We start from the raw sequence: 14,480 nt of genomic DNA on the forward strand, positions 1-14,480 counted from the left end.
AACCTATGTGGAATAAAAATATAATAAAATATGTTCTGGAAACCTAAGACATATATGCTTTTGTGATGATTTTTGGTAAATTAATTGTGATGTTGTGATCGGTGAGATAGTACAATCTTTCAAGTAGAATTTCTGTCTCGGTGAAACTAGCTGCTGAGTTTTGTGAAAATGCATGAAACATGATACTTGCTATATAGTTGTTATGTTTTGACCAAATTGCCCTTGCGGGGAATAATTGCTAATTGATTGTCATGATTTGACCAAATTGCCTTCATGGGGAATAATGGCTAGTTAATTGTTATTTGTTGACCAAATTGCCCTTACGGGGAGTAATTGCTAGTGATGTACTTTATGAATACATGACACGTAAATAATTGTTTACACATGTAACGTATCACAAATACATTTGTTAAAGTCACATACAATTCACAAACGAAACACGAAACATGTTATGTGCATAGGTATTATGTGCCGGGTCTAGAGACTCGATAATATTCCGACACTTAGAAAAATCTCTTTATTGTTTTAGAACGCTAGAGAGAGTTTTTCTGTGACGCGCATCTTGGTGAATTATTTTGGGAATACTTCGCAAACAGTGAGTTTCACTTTCCCCTTTTAAATTTTTTTAAACGCTTTTCACTTGGGGGAGATAACATACTCCGAAAACACATTTAAGATTTTGTTAATATAGATTATATATCACTTGTAAAGACTAAGTGGCAAACGCGTTAACTAAAGTCCTTCATTCACATCGAACCGGTTAATATTTGGATAATAGCGAGTCACTGTTGAGTAGTACTACTGGGTTTGACAAACCCCACCCAACGCTAAACTAGACTGGAGGTCGAGTGGGTGTAATCTTGGCTAAACACATACCATGGTCTGGATGACCTGGTGGCAAGGCAAATGATAAACAGTCAGCTTCGGTGTCGAACACTTAGTAATACTTGTTTTATAGGCTATCTACCTATAGATATATAATTGACATAACACTATCTGGTAACGCAAAACGCTGAACGCAAAACGCTGAACGCAAACGCTAAACGCTTTATTTTATATAAACTTGTGAACTCACCAACCCCGTGTTGACACTTTTAGTATGTTATTCTCAGGTAGCCGAGGCGGGCGCGCGGTTTAGGAACATGCATTGCTTGAAACACTTTTAATTATGCAAACTTATTTTTAACTGTTATCATTGGGTTTTAAGTCGTCCTGCGTGACGCAACATTGGTTTCTATGGTTTTTACGCTTCCGCATTTAATTACTCGTAAACGTTTTCATGGTTTTGAAACTTTGTTTTATGGTTTGATTATAATTAATGATTCCGATCCTGTTAGTTCACACCCTCTGACGGTAAAACTCCATTTTTATCCAAATCTACACCATAGCCTACACCTTGAGAAACACACACACCATCCTTTAACTCGAGCCTAGATTCAAAGTTGAAAACCCGAGCTTGTTGGTGCTAGATCGCCGTGTCAAGCCTAAACAACATCAAGACCAGCTCGTGTTTGTAGAACGACTCGTTTAAGGTACGTTTATATTTAGAAATCGTTCATATAGGTTCGGTTTGGTTTGAGAAATCATAGATCTGTGTTAGTATGATTAAAACGAATCTAATGAAACAAACCTTACTGAATTTGATTAGCATTTGATAGGTTAATTGTTAACATAATATAACCCGTAACTAGATGCACAAATCACACCCCTTAAACATGGATGTTTGGCCGATTTGATGGTTAGGGTTTGTAGGCGCTGCATAGAGGATTCCAATGATACCAAAATCATGGTATTTCGTTAAGAATTGAAGGTTTAATTGCAGATCTAAGATATGTTGATTGTTATTGTTCTTGACGATTTTGACTTTGACCCTTGAGTCAAAGTCTGGATGAGAACTAGATGATTCGTTATAACTAAGATAACGAATCAGGTAGTTCGTTACTCGCCCATTCGTTCTGTCAAGATAACGAATTAGCTACCTAGTTCGCTATGATTCAAATAACGAATCAGATGAAGATAAGGTAACAAATCAGTTAGCGAATCAGACTTAATTCGTTATAATTGAGATAACGAACTAGGCCATTCGTTATAGCGAATGAAGGAGGATTTGGTAACGAATTAGACAGTGAATTGATAACGAATTAGGGGCTGCTAGGGGCTGCCCCTTGGACCCTGCTAGGGGCTGCCGCCCCTAGAACCCTGCTGTCAGGGGCGCTGCCCCCGAACCCCCATTCATTGAGGGTTGTAAATAGATTAGAAACTTGATATGGATAGTAATAGTTAATTTATATGTGTAATTGTTATACAGTTAGTCACGCTCAGCTAAGGAAGGAGTAACTGTTAACCGAGTTCAGGTGAGTTTCTAGCCCCATTTCCTTGTTATATTTTCGGGGCTGTGTGCATACTCGATGTGAAGTGTGAATACACTTACCTTAAGTGGTAAGTGTATGCAATATATGTTATACGAGGTAGCTATTATACAATGTTTGTCGGTACGTGAACGATCTTCGGATATTGCACGTATCGCCAAGGATAGTGATTGCCAAGTGGTTATTAGTGTGTATGAATGCTATGATGTGACTTGCTTATTATGTAAATGATATGAAGCGTGTTGTAGACAAGTAGAGGTAGAGTGTGTTAGAAGTGGAAAGTGTCTAGTAAGAGGGTTAGTGTCATGACGATAGTACATGGTAGGGTAAGCCTATACGTGACTATGTCATTAAAGTGGCAAAGTGGCATAACGTTATATGTTATTAAAGTGGCAAAGTGGTAGGTGTAAATAAGAGGCTAAGTGGTAAAGTGAGCAGGTTAGATAGTGGACTACATTTCTTCGGATACGTATATGATGCATGTAGTGGTTGTATGATAAGTTGTTTGATTAACTAGAACTCACTCAGCGTAGCTGACTTTTAATATGCACGCATGTGATTTGATTAAAGAGTTGACATGAGGTTGGCACATGGCATGGATTGAATGGCTGGCATCTGATGATAGAAGACAAGAGGTTTAAATATAATGTTTTGGGTTATGGTATCAAAGAAAATATTTAATGTTTTGTAACGAGTGGATGATGTTTTATATTCCGCGCAAAGTTTTAATGAACTCTGATTTGTAAGAACTGTGTATATGAGTAAATCCGACGTTAAAGTAGGGCTACCGGTAACGGGGCTTTACAGGAAAACCATAAATAAATGCTTGATGTAAACATTTGTATTGTGTCTTGTTCGATAAATAAAGTTTGTGTTTCGGGTTTTATCCCTTGTTGTTATTCTTCTTCTTTGTTATGTTTTTTTATTGTTGGTTGAATCATGATAGTCCTACATTGGTATCAGATGCATATAGTTTTCTAAACAATGTGAAGTTTTCCATGGAGCAAATTTCAGTAGTGTTGAGAAATCGGTGAGGCCAAGGTTTGGTGGTAGGCCCTGGGGTGTTAAATCATGATGTTATTCGGTAGACGGTTACAAGGATTCTTTCAAGAGTGAACCGATCATGAAAATGGATGAGATCGCGAGGCCTTGCATGTGAAGCGAGTGAAAAGTCATTAGGGTTCAAAAGGAAAGACCGGTTACTGGAATGTTAAGTATGGGAAAGATTAAGAAGGTTCAAAAGATCAAGATCACTGTATTCAATCTCCAACCAAGAATTCACTGGCGGTTGGAAAGAAGAACTAAAAACCGAGTGGCGATATCAGAAATGGTTCGTTGTGAGTTTCAAACATCAAACGATTTTTGGTGTTAGGGAGAAACGAGTTTATAAAAGAAGAAGAGGATGGCTGCGATTTATGGTTTCAAGTTTCAACGAGTTGGGGTTTGACTTGTGGTGGCGACTGTGGTATTTTGTCGGCAGAAGATAAAAGCAACGGCTTTGTGGTTCCTGTTGACAGCGGCGGTGGTGGTTGTGTGGGTAAAACACAAACTACAAACCGAATCAGAGAAGACATCGACTTACTTGGTGATCATCAAAGAAAATGGTGGCGGCCAGAAAGTGTAGTGGTACTGGTGTGCAACGGTACTAGTTTGCAAGGGATATGTGTTTTGGATTCAGGTTTGGGAAATAGATAATCACGGATGGTGGTTGGAATCCTGGTGTTTTAGTCCTAATCACGCAGGAGGCGTCCAAAGGGCTATTTGAATCCAAAGGTATTGAAAACACACGAAATTAATGGTTTGGGGGTGACCGAGTGGCGTTCGGTAGTTAACCAATGGCGGTAGCACTTCCACATGTAATCTAACCGGGGAGATTCGGCATGAGGCCAAAGGGAATCCGACCAGAAAGCGTTTTGGTCGATGGTTGCACAAGGCGTTCACAAGGAAAGAGAGGAAGAAGTTCAAGGAAGGAAGGTCGTCTACGGAACCACTAGGATGCAAGAAAATACAAGACAAGATGGATCAAGACCAAGTGAAGAATACCAAACTTGGATCAACAATTAGAGGTGAATGTTGGCCTTAATTGTGTGATCAAGTTTGATACAAATGTAAAAGTTAGTATGTGATAAGTTGGTTAAAATAAGCAATCCCAAACACCCCCTTAGTTTATGGATCATCGATGTTTATGTGTTAAAAACAGTGTTTTTACACCTTGTATTTGGAAAATTGTCATCTCGAATCAGTTAATCGGAGAATATAGTTCATCTCAAATCGGGTCGATTATCCGTGTAATCTCTTGTTTCATGTAAATTTCTCTCAACAACTTACACTAACTAGCTAGCAGTATGGACGGATCTTATAATAGGCCAAGTTGGCCTCGCCCATCCCGCTTTTTCGTTTAAGAGGGTAAATTTTACCCAAAGATAAATAAATAAATAAGTATGTGTATTGAGTCTGGCTCATCTATATTATCTGTGTTTGTGTCATATCCACACTTGAATTTATTTTTTTAAATAAGTTCTGTTTAAAACGGAAGAGCGAGAAACTGTTTACCTAATAAACGTAAAGAAAGCCCCATAAGCCATTTCTTTAATAATAATAATAATAATAAATCTCAAGCCCAAATGATTTTTGAACAAAAAAAGAAATAACAAGAAGCCCACACTCCCAATTCTAATCGAACAACCGAAGCAGAAGAGTTTTTGTTTGGGTGCAAAGGTGTGAAAGTTGAAATCGTACAAAAACATGAGTAGGTTGTTCAAAGAAAACTCGGACCACTAGACTAGGGACGAGTCACGAAAGCTCGCGAATCACGATTCAGATATTAGGCAGGCAACATGTTCGGCTTTTTTTCCGATTTGGTATATATTAAGGTTTGGAATTTTTGGAAGAATTGATGCCTAAATTTGGTCTCCTTTCTTAAAAAAACAACTTCTCAGCATCTGAATGTGTATAAGAGGAAAGTTGACCAGGCTGCAAAGTCAAAGGAACATCTTAATTCTCCAAACACTTGAAAAAAGTTGAAATGCTAAACTTAAACTCTCCACTCTTCTTGGATCGATGGGAGAGAAACCATTTATTAACATTGGGCCACCATCATTTTGTGGTTAATACTTAATACTTGAATTGCAGCCTGTGAAGAAGACTCCAGGAACCATCAACAAGCAACTTAATTGCTTCTATCTTTAGAACAACTATGGTAGAAGAAGGGAGTAATGAGCTAGCAAGAAGCGTTATGGTTGATGTGTCTATTCTTTCACTAAACGAAGTTAGAAGAATTTCGTAATCATCTTCAAGAACTTCAAAAATAGAAGGCATGTGATTTACTTCAAAATTGTTACGAGTCAAAACAAGTAACGTGGTTGCCAATGTTGCATATGGTATTTTACAAGTTAGATATGTTTTGTACTTAGAGGGTGTTTGGGATTGCTTATTTTCACCAACTTATAACTTATTAACTTTTTAAAAAGGAATAACATGTTTGGGATTGTTTTTGATGTGAGAGGAACACATTTGTAACTTATTAACTTAATGAAAAGTTATAAGGAGGTAAAATAAGGAATCCCAAACACCCCCTTAATACGTTTACTTAAACTTCTTTCTGATTTGTTTCCTTTTGACGTTATAAACTTAATGATTTCTTTGTGATATGTTACGTTGTTTAAATGCCAAATCATTTTTCATTTCATTACATTTAAACACGGGGCACCAGACGGGTATAGAACTAGTTCCATAAAGTTCCTCTAAATGAAAGCTACAAACTTACACAATTTAACTTTGGTCACATGATATTGGAATGGGAGTTAATAATCCTTAAAAAGGTATATGATTATAGTTAGAGGTGTACAAATCGGTTTTTTAACCTAAACCGGTTTTGCTTTAAACTGAACCGGCTTGATCAAGTCACAGTAGTCAAAAACGGTTTTGTATCAAACCGGTTAGAAACCGAATTGGGTTGAACCTATTGAAACTCTAATTGATGAAACTGGTTGGGGTCCGTTTCAAACTGGTTAATTTGTCTTAAATCAATTCCAAACCGGTTTAGAGCTGTGAATTAAAAAAATATAGAGTACAAATGTATATTTAATGGCATTTGTGTAACAGCAGTTGTATATTTAATGACATTATGAAAGAAACCGGTTACCATTTGTGTCATAAATGCCCAATAACTTACCGTTTTGAAGTTTTGAAATTTTGAATGTTTTGAGACCAATTTAACCCTAAAGATATAGTATAAATATATCATGCATGTTATAATCAATTACACCAACTTGAATTCTTCAAGATAAAACTTTCACTTCTCCAAGTATTTAGCCTTCAAGCTACAAATTCACGATAGCCAACCACTACGATATCTTTATGATAATCAAAACCAAATGAGCCCCGACAATTTGGAAGCACTACGCCTTGTGTTTGATGTCATCGACAGACAACATGGACTACCCAAGTTGTAGGTATTGCAACACTTTCCTCAAAACCAACTTCAATTCAACTTTGAAAAAACATACCGAGGGGATTTGCCCGGTGGATGAAAGGCAACAATTTATGCATGTGTTTATAACATATCCATGAACCTTTTTTGTTTCTACACGTGGAATGGTTTTCTCATACGTATTTACTTCGATGACATTTATTTTCTAACCCTAAAATTCTAATTTACTAGCAATGATTACTTCATTTTTTTTATATTACAAAATATAAATGTCATTGAAGTAAATTCGTTTGAGAGAACTATTCCACGCGTAGAAACAAAAGTGGATCTAAACACATTCATATATTGTTGTATTTCATCCACTGTGCAAAGCCCCTCGATATGATTTTTTCAAAGTTGAATTGGAGTAGGTTTTGTGCATATAGTACAACACTTTATGCATTCACTATAAATAACTAAAACTTTTTTCAAATGATAAAATTGTCTTTTGAAAACTATGATAACTAATCTACATTGTTTATAAATGCGTATTTAAACAACTACATTAAGTATATATAATAATGCACATTTATTATTGAAACTAATTATTATTATTATTATTTAAATAATACCCAAATATAATTTATGTTTAAGAAAGGTCAAGTTAGATTTAACACTTGTGAACCCGTTACAAAACGTGGGCAATTCACTATTACAACCAAAAGAGATCTTGATGCACCACAACTTTTTTTATTTGTTTTTAGTTTGTTTTATATTCCTTTTTTAACATTGTCTCTCAAATTATTTGTTGAAGCTCATTTTGTGGAAGAAAAAAAAAGGGCAAATAAAGGGAACATATTTATTGCTTTTACTTTGGTGAGATCTGATATATATTTCCTTTGTTTGTTTTGTCCAACTGTTCGACAAGAACTAACTTCAACAAATACACTATTAAAGAAAATGAATACAAAATTGAAAATAAATTTAAAAAATAAATAAATATTTTAATAAAAAAGTTAAGGTACATGATCATGTTCTTTTTTTGTATTATATGAAGTAATTATAAATGCTAGTAATTCAAATTTTAGCGTTAGAAAATAAATGTCAGTAGAGTAAATATGTCAAGAAAATAACTATACATGTCGAGATAAAAAAGACGTGGCACATGCATAATAGTGTATAATAAAATAAAAATGTTTTCAAAGTAAAAGAATTACACATGTTTTCTTATTTCATCCAATTTTACATTAAAATTAAAAATAATGTGATGACGCATATGGTTGTCACAAAATCACGACGAATCAAATTAATTTTAAAAAGTTAAACTTTATCCGTAAAACTCATCTTTAACCATTAAATAAGCACTAAAAAACTTATCAATACAAAATAACTTATTAATTTAACTCTAAGGGATAAAAAAACATGATATCAAAGATAGAAAACACGTTGTAAAGTAGAGAAGTCACACGTAGTTATGGTTAAAAAAGAGTATGTTTCTTATATTGAAACAATCGCATCCATAAAAATTGTTGCGTTTCATCTAGATTTACAGCTAATTTTTTTCAGATTCAATCTAGAGTTTTTACTTTTCTCTCATGATAATTATTATTACTTAACCATGCTTGCTTTTTAACTTACTTCCCCCCTAAAATATTTGTTCAAATTAAACAAACATTGTTGAACCAAGTTTCTGCTTACAATATCCGTTTGATGCTAGTTTATTTATTGTGTGATTATTGATATATTGCTCTTTATTGGATTTTCTGGTTAAAAAGAGTGATAATTTATAGAACTGGTTTTGATTATATTAATTACTACTTATCCACCCACACTGTTATTACAGTAAACTTCATTCCATTTGATTCTCATGTAACCCTTTAGCTTTATCTTCATTAACACATAGGATCTTATCATAAACCATTGTACAAAAAATGTGTCCTGCTGCCACGTTAGATTTCTAAAAATAATCTCTTATAAACACTCATTTATCTCCTTACATTACCAATTTTTTACTTTTGATCAAACTATTTTTATTATAATAATAATAATAATAATAATAATAATAATAATAATAATTACCATGAGAGAAAGGTAAAAACCCTAGATTGAATCTAAGTAAATTTAGTTGTAAATTTTGATAAAACGCAACAATTTATGGATGTGATTGTATCAATATATGAATATTGTTTCTTTTTATTTCATAACTTCGTGTGACTTCTTTTCTTTACAACGTGTTTATCTAATATCATGTTTTATAACCCTTAAGAGTTAAATTAATAAGCTATTTTATATTGGTAAAGTGATTTATTGCATATTTAATGGTTAAAGATAACTTTTCTCTTGGAGAATTTATGCAAACAAGTATCTTTGGATATCTTAGAGGCGTGTAAACACCATCCGATCAAAATTATTTGTGGTTCCCAAGTATTTTGACCGGATGAAACTCAGATCTAAGAGCAATAATCAAGTATGGATTTCGTGTGTGTTATGATGAACTGGAGAAGTTACGTATGATCAAGATGAATAATATATTAGGGTTGAGTCAGTTATATCACAACATGTTTGAAATTCAAAACATCAAAGGACGCTCCTGTTGTTTCGTTAAAATTAAAAATAATAATTTTAACTACGAAATTTAATTTAATTTAACTTAATTTCTAATACAAATTTAATGGAGCAACAAATGTCCGAAATAAAAAATAGGTTACAACTCAATATATTTAGGGAACTTGCACGGTGGACCAATGGCAACAATATATGCATTTGTTTATAACACATCCATGAACCTTTTTGTTTCTACACGTCGAGTGGTTTTCTCTACGTATTTACTCCAACAACATTTATTTTCAAACCCTAAACTTTAATTTACTAGCAATGATTCCTTCATTTATTTTTATATTATAAATGTCATTAAAGTAAATTTAGCTGAGAAAATTATTACAAACACATGCATGCATATGTTGTTGTTCTTCATCTTTCGAGCAAATCTCCTCGATATGTTTTTTCAAAGTTGAATTGAAATAAGCTTTGTGCATATAGTACAACACTTATGCATTCATTATATGGGTGTTTTTCGGGTCGATTTTTACGGGTTTCAAAGTTTTAATTATATACCTGAAACCCAACCCAAATCTCTTACGGTTTTTTCGAGTTTGGTTAATCGATTATCTAAGAAAATAAAAAAGTAAAGAAAGATATACAAAAATAATCTAATTATAAATAAACATAACCCGGTAAAGTAAACATTTTATTCTATTACATTTGTTATTAGAAAATATCTACAAAAATAAATTGTCAATCAACCATAATATGTGGAATAGGAACAAATGGAATGCGTAGATTGTTTCGTATATGGTGTACATACATAATAATAGTAATATTATGTTTTTAAACAAATTGTTTATTCGGGTTTTTCTGGTTGACCCGAAACCTAGAAATCAGACCCAAGAATCAACCCGAATTACTTGAGTTCGAGTTCAGGGCCTTTTCTCGGGTTTGAGTTTTTCAGGTCGGGTTAGTTTGGATTCGAGTTCGGATTTCTCGAGTTGGGTTTCAGGTTTTAAGTAAGAGTGACAACCCTAATTCATTATAAGTAATAAAAAACTTTTTCCATAGGGTAAAATTGTCTTTTGAATACTCTAATAACTAATCTACATTGTTTATAAATGCATATTTAATTCACTACATTAAGAATATATATATATAATAATGCACATTTAATAATGATAATAGTTATTATTATTATTATTTAAACAATAATAATACTCAAATATAATCTATGTTTAAGGTAGATGGGGGTTAGATTTAACGCTTACAAACTCGTCACAAGCATGGGCCACTCACTAGTACAAACAAAAGAGATGATGCACTGCAACTTTTTTTAATTTCTTTATAATTTGTTTTATATTCGTTTTAACTTTTTCTTTCAAATTATTTGATGAAGCTCATTTTGTGAAAGAAAAAAAAGAGCAAATAAAGGGAATATATTTATTGCTTTGACTGGTTAGATCTTATACATGTTTCCTTTGTTTGTTTTTTCCAACTCTTAAGACAAGACTGAACTTCAACAAATACCATTAAAGAAAGTGTAAAAAGGAACAAAAAACAAATTGAAAATAAATATACAAAATAAATGAAAACTTTAATAAAAAGTTAAGGTACATCATGTTCTTTTTTTGTATTATTTAAAGTAATTATAATGGCTAGTAATTTAAATTTTAGTGTTAGAAATAAATGTTATTAGAGTAAATATGTCTAAGAAAATAACTATACATGTAGAGATAAAAAAGACGTGGTCTTCTTTATCTGTTACAAACACATGCATAATAGTGAGAATAAAATAAAAATGTTTTTAAAGTAAAAGCATTAAACATTTTTTTCTTATTTCATCCAATTTTACATTTAAAATTAAAAATAATGTGATGAGGCATATGGTGGTCACAAAATCATGACGAATCAAACTAATTTTAAAAAGTTAAAACTTTATTAAGAAAATGTATCATTAATCATTAAATAAGTATTAAAAACTTACCAATACAAAATAACTTATTAATTTAACTCTAAGGGTTAAAAAACATGATATTAGAGATAGAAAACACGTTATAAAGAAAAGAAACCAGGTGTAGCTATGAAAAAAAAAAAGAGTAAGTTTCCTATATTGATACAATCGTATCCAAAAATTGATGCGTTACATCAAAATTTCCAACTAAATTTTCTAAGATTCAATCTATTGTTTTTACCTTTCTCTCATGGTAATTTTATTACTTAACGAAGCTTGCTTTATAACTTACTTTTCCCTTAAAATAACTGTTAAAAAAACATTGTTGAACCACGTTTATGCTTTCAATTTCCGTTTGATGCTAATTTACTTATTGTGTGATTTTTTATATATTCATATATTGCTCTTTATTGGAGCTTTTGGTTAAAGAGAGTGATAATTTATAGAACTGGTTTTGATTATATTAATTATTACTTATCCATCCACACTACTATTACAGTAAACTTCATTTCATTTTATTCTCATCTACCCTTTAGCTTTATCTTCATTAACACATAAACCTTATCACAAGCCATTGTTAAAAAACCGTCCAACTGTCACGTTAGATTTCTTATAAACACTCATTTCTCTCCTTACATTACCATTTTTTTTACTTTTGATCAAACTTTTTTATTATACCAAATAATAATAATAATAATTGCCATAAGAGAAAAGTAAAAACCCTAGATTGAATCTGAGAAAATTTATGTGTAAATTTTGATGAAACGCAGCAATTTATAGATGTGATTGTATCAATATAGGAAATTTACTCTTTTTTTTATAACTACGCGTGGTTTCTTTTCTTTACAACGTGTTTTCTTTCTCTGATTTCATGTTTTCTAACATTTAGAGTTACATTAATAAGTTATTTTGTATTGGTAAAGCTTTTTATTTGCTTATTTAATGGTTAAAGATGAATTTTCTGATAAAGATTAAATTTTTAAACAAATTTAACTTTAAATGTTGAAACTGGGTGAAATAATAAGAAAAAAATTATGTAATGCTTTTACTTTAAAATCATTATTTGTTTAATTTTACACTTTTTATTTTTTACACAGTGCTTTAGTTTATTTATAGGTAATTGTATTTGAATTATTTAAGTACTTAAATAATAGGGTCAATTTTTTATTTTTTTTTGTGTAATAGTAATGATATTTTAATGTCAGAAATTTATGGACAAGAACAAGTTAATGCAAACTATCAACAATTAACAGTGGAATCCTAAATCAGGTCCTACAACTTGAGTTTGTTGGGCATAACACCGTAAGCTTCTTCCACCTTATGTTTAGGAGTATCGATGGTCATTTTGCCAAGAGAACAGAAGTTTGGTTCTTGAAGAACACAATAGCTTATGGTCCTTTAAAGCGTGTGCAGTCAGAGATTGATGAAACACCATTTGGTGTTGACTATGTTTGGTTCAAGTCACAACAGATGTGGTCGACTCGACTCAACTCACTTTTTTTTTTCAGATTTCTAGTTTTTTTTAATAAATAAAAAATGGGTCGACTACGCTCACTAATGTTACATCTTGGACAATGTTTGACCCGTTAGAGATAAAGAAAACCCGGCTTATAAATAAATGCATGAACCATACATTTAACTAGTGCATGTTTTATTACTTGTAACAGAAGGACTGCTTCAAACCTGAAGCTTTGATTCCGGTTTTAACTCTTTCCACTTTTTATGCAGAAAATATTATGTGATTTGTCTCCGGATCACTCACAGCTTCCTTCAGCTTTAAACCTTCTATACATATTTTGTGTAAAAATTTGTATAAACTCTGGCAACTATTTATTAAAAAAACTAGAACTTTTCTGGACAAAAAATGAGTTTGTCGAGTCGAGTCGACCACATCTGTTGTGACTTGAATCAACATTAATCACTAGACACGGAATCCCAGTTTCCTTCAGGTACTTCCAACTTTCTATGCAAAATTTGCATACTATGATAGTTTATATATGTTGGGATATAATAGATATTGCATTTATGAAACTTATATTATAATACTGATGATGTTTTGCAGGTCAAGACAATATATACACAAGAACAACATCATGCAAATTATCATCATGAGGATATTGATCCTTTTATATATAATACAAATCGAACTACATCTGGATAATGGGTAAGCGAGTAACAAGCTGCGCCGCTATCCCCTTTTGAATCGCAAAGCCTATTCTACTAAATATAAATCCTTGGTTCCTCGGGCTCTGCGAGTCACTGTGGACCACCTTCTGCACCCGCTCCAAGAAGCGAACCGCCTCGGGAGCTAGGGATCCAAAAGTGTCGAAGGCAAATGGAATGAACACGTGTTGATTCTCCAAACACGATGTCTCATGCTTAGCAACCTTCCTAGACTCCGCTCTCAAAACCGCCTGTCCCGGTACGAAGCCACTGTCTCTCAGCCCCACCAACGGGGACACCCCAGTGAGGTCAACACACGCATGCTTACCCCCTGCCCAGCCAAACACAAGAACATCCGCAGGGCACAGGGTAGATCTTCCCTCACGCGGATCAGTCAAAAAGTTAACAGGTGCCTCTTTCTTGGCTAAGATCCCGGCACGTCTAAGCACATCCCATAACACATCTCTAACCCAGTCATGACGATACTTGAATCCTGACAATTCCTTACAGTGGAGGGCATGCTCACCGAATCTATCCAAACAAGCTTTTTTACAAATGGGGCATAATTCATCTGGAGGGAAAAGGGGAATCATAAGCCGGTATTTAAGGATGGCTCTGTATTCAACTGCCGACATCCGTTGCCCAAGACCTTCAATGGACACAACAGTCAAAAAATCCTGGGCATGAGCCCCCTTGAGACAAGCTAAAACTGCCTTTTGTCTCGGGGTCATATCGAATCGCTCCTCTAAATCATGTACGTGTTTACCATAAAGAGCAATCGCCAAGGTTTGTTGAGGTTTCTTGGGGGCGGTCTCCTTATCAGTAAAACCGCCTATATCAAGGTTCGGGAGAGTTGTTCCAATATTATCAAGTGCAAAAGAGTAGTCAGGATCTACCCCCGTAACACCAGCGTTTCGCAGGACGTGGTCCTGCAATTTCCACGACTGAGACCTCGAAGCCACAAATGCATATGCGGAGACATCCTCAGCCGAGAAAATTCCTAAGCCTCCGCAACGCATAGGGAAGGAAGCCAACCTCC

The sequence above is a fragment of the Bidens hawaiensis genome, unplaced genomic scaffold, assembly GCF_021521415.1.
Source record: "Bidens hawaiensis isolate Kalapana, Puna unplaced genomic scaffold, B.hawaiensis_p1.1 tig00011151_1, whole genome shotgun sequence".
NCBI lineage: Eukaryota > Viridiplantae > Streptophyta > Magnoliopsida > Asterales > Asteraceae > Bidens > Bidens hawaiensis.